Raw genomic sequence first — 3,205 nt, 5'->3', positions numbered from 1 at the left:
CAGCTACAGATCACAGCATAAGACTTAAAATAACAAAGAAAAGACTCTTGGGGTTGTTTTTTTTTTAAGTATTTGACAAGAATTTCCATATACCACAATAAGCTGGGCCAGAGAAACACGTGCAGAGGAGGCACTGATCTGTTCACAAAAAAGTAATGACAGGGTTTTAACATCCCTGTTTTCAAGAAATAAAACCCCACCTGAATTAGAGCAAATGCTGTGAATGTGGTTTGGATAAATGCACTGTGGGAACTCCCAGGGTCCCTGGGCCAGCTACACTGGCTGACACTCACAGAGAGAGACATTCATGTGCAGAAAGGAATTCAAACTGATCTGTGACAGCATCACTGCTGTCAGATTCAGACTGAGTGGTTTCAGACCTACAGACAAGAAGTTTTCCAGGTGAAATATGACACACCACTCCATGACCAGCAGAGGCTGTATTCTTCACAGAACACAGAGACACACTTGATGAATTTCTACATTCAGCTCTCCTAACAGCTTCTCAAGTGCTCAGACCCCACAACTCTGGGTTAGTGTAATGCCTCACCCCATTCTAGCGAAGAAAATGCAGTTATACCTAAAATCAGGATGACAAAAAACCAAACATCCCACAGCTCAGTGATCTTTATACTGGAAGGACTATTTTGAAATGCAGAGTTACACATCACATTCCACCCCAGGAGGCAAATCAACATCTAGAGCATTACCAGTCAGGTATTTCCTTGTGTTCCTTATTTGCATTTTAGCAGCAGCAGGACAGTGTTTGCAAAGCTGTAGAAAAATGCTGCCCCTTTTCCCAGTGTCAGTTCCAAGTGGTGGTATCCTGAAGCAAGGCTGAACCTTTGGGAAATGGAAGCAGCATCCAAACCTGAAGTCACCCAGATCCAAATATGTCCTGCAGGCAGAAGGGAAGAAAAATGACAGAGCTTTTACCCACAAAGGCACTGGGCTCCATGGGCTGCTGGTATTTTCATGTGCAGACAAACTATTCAACTCAACTGCTTCATCAGGTAAAGTCCAAAGATCAAATGCAGAACTGCAGAATATCAACTGGGGGAGCAACAAGACTTTAACTGATGGCAATCTACTGAAGACATTTCTGTACTCAGAGGGGCACAAACAATTTCACCTCCATTATACAGGTTCAGGAAGAAATGCCCAGGTATTTACAGACACAAAAAGGAATTGTTTAGCTGCACAGGGATGTCCTCAAAACGTTTGGGATATCTTGGTTTCAGTATTTGTTTGAGTCAAAAGTAAGAAACAGTACCAAGTTTAACAGTAACAGATTCTCAGTGAGTTTTGGTAACATTTTCAAAAATTAGGAAAAATAACCCAAACATGTGCAAAGGATGGAATTACACAGTTTTGTTATGCTGAATCAAATACATTGTATTTACAACAAAGACTGTGTTTTATTGGAAAATACTTTAAGCTAATGTTTGGGAAATCAATACAAGGGTACATTGAAGTGCAGGCTGCAATAGAAAGTGTGAGACTGTGATTCTACATACAGCTTTTGATATTCCACTCACTGGCTCCCTCTGCCTTCCAGATGTTCCACTCACTGGCTCTGATTGGCTTCTAGAAGATCAAAAAAAAGGTGATCAGAACTCCAAAACTGAACTAGTGAAAGCAGAATATAAACCAGTTTTCTGATGCACAGAGTAAACCATGTTGAAGACAAAATTCAGTCACTAACCCCACCTTTTTTTCTTCAAGATGCTGCTGTCCCTGCTGTCCCCCAGCCTGACACCAGCCCAGGATGCTGCTGTCCCTGCTGTCCCCCAGCCTGTCACTGCCCAGTGTCCCAGCACCCCCAGCCCTTCACTACCCAGTGCCAACCCCCAGCAGCCCCCTGGCTCTGCCATGGCTCCCCCAGTAGCCCTGGGCCCATCACTGCCCAATGTCCTTTCACTCTCCCAGACCCTCACCATCCCATGTCCCCCCTGTCACCCCCAGGCTGCCATCTCCCCGTGTCCCCTCCTGTCAGCAGCCAGCCATGGCAGGACAGCCTGGGGGAGATGCAGTCGGCTTGGTGGTCACAGGGCCAGTGAAGGGAGGGGACGGCTCAGGGTGTCTGAGTGTCTTCTGCGCTGAGAGAACATAGAAAGAAACAGACTTGGGAACAAGTCCCCCATGATCACCTGGTTTTTTCCTTTTCCCCTTCCAGGTGATGATGGTCAAGCCCCAGGCCCATGCAGCCATTCTCTGCACACAAGTCCCCTGGGGCTGGATATCTGACACACGTTTAATAAAACAACACAGCCCCAGAGATTTGGGCTGTTCATCTTTAGATGGAGGAAGGGGGGTGTGTGTGTGTCTGACTGAGGAAGATCTGCTCTCCCACTTCATTTTTGCACCTCAGCAAAAACATTGCAAGATTTACACTCAAGAAATGAAAGTTAAGGGATGCAGAAGGCTCCAGCCACACATTTCCACTGACTCCCTAGAGATATGCAAGACCACACCATCAGTCACACTGCCCTACCTGCTGTAGAGGTGCCAGACCAGAAATGAGGGTTTCCAGACAGAAAACACAACACAGTCCAGCACAACAACAACAGGAAAAACAACCTGAAGAAACCAGGTACACAAACCAAGGGTCCCTAATCAAACCCTGAAAATGAAAACAAGCTTTCTCCCTCTCCCACCCCTCTGTCACTCCCCTCTCCTGTGGCCTTTTCTGTCTCTCTCAGGCCCCTGGCCTGTCCCTGGCCCGCTCTCTGTCCATCCCCCTCTCTCCTCCTTCCCGCCATTCTCCTCTCCCTCCCTCCCTCCCTCTTTGCCCCCTTCCCCTCCATCTCTTTCCCACTCCTCACCACTCTATTTCCTGCCTTCTCTCCAGGCCCAGATCCCCTTCCTCCTGCTCCCCCTCCCAGTTGGGCCGGGGCCAAGGCCGGGGCAGCCCCGGGGTCGGGCGGGCTCAGGCAGCAGGAGAGGAGGAGCGCCCCGGGGCATGCTGGGAGCTGTAGTCCCGGGGCATGCTGGGAGCTGTAGTCCCGGGGCATGCAGGGAGCTGCCGGGCTCCATCTTGGTTTCCGGGCCATGCTGGCAGCTGCCGTTTCCCCACACTCCCCATCCCGCAGCCGGGGAAAAACTCTAGGAGGGTGGCAGGGAAGAGCCAGCAGCTCCTAAAAGCTCTCAAACTGAAGGAGGAAGCATGCAGAGGGGGGAAGCAATGGCAGGTACCCTGGGAGGA

The 3,205-nt window shown here is 49.2% G+C and overlaps 1 long non-coding RNA gene across 1 annotated transcript; it reads right to left on the bottom strand.

Annotated features, from left to right (window-relative positions):
* Positions 1–308: 308 nt before the first annotated feature.
* On the bottom strand, positions 309–1,571 carry LOC115600403. The gene is made up of 3 exons (XR_003988935.1): positions 1,539–1,571; positions 711–898; positions 309–380 (listed from the first exon to the last, which is right to left on the bottom strand). It is a non-coding gene; the product is annotated as an uncharacterized LOC115600403 (long non-coding RNA).
* Between the last annotated feature and the right edge of the window lie 1,634 nt (positions 1,572–3,205).

The sequence above is a fragment of the Calypte anna genome, unplaced genomic scaffold (genome assembly GCF_003957555.1).
Source record: "Calypte anna isolate BGI_N300 unplaced genomic scaffold, bCalAnn1_v1.p scaffold_92_arrow_ctg1, whole genome shotgun sequence".
In the NCBI taxonomy this organism is placed as follows: domain Eukaryota; kingdom Metazoa; phylum Chordata; class Aves; order Apodiformes; family Trochilidae; genus Calypte; species Calypte anna.
This window is presented reverse-complemented; position numbering and strand designations above follow the sequence as displayed.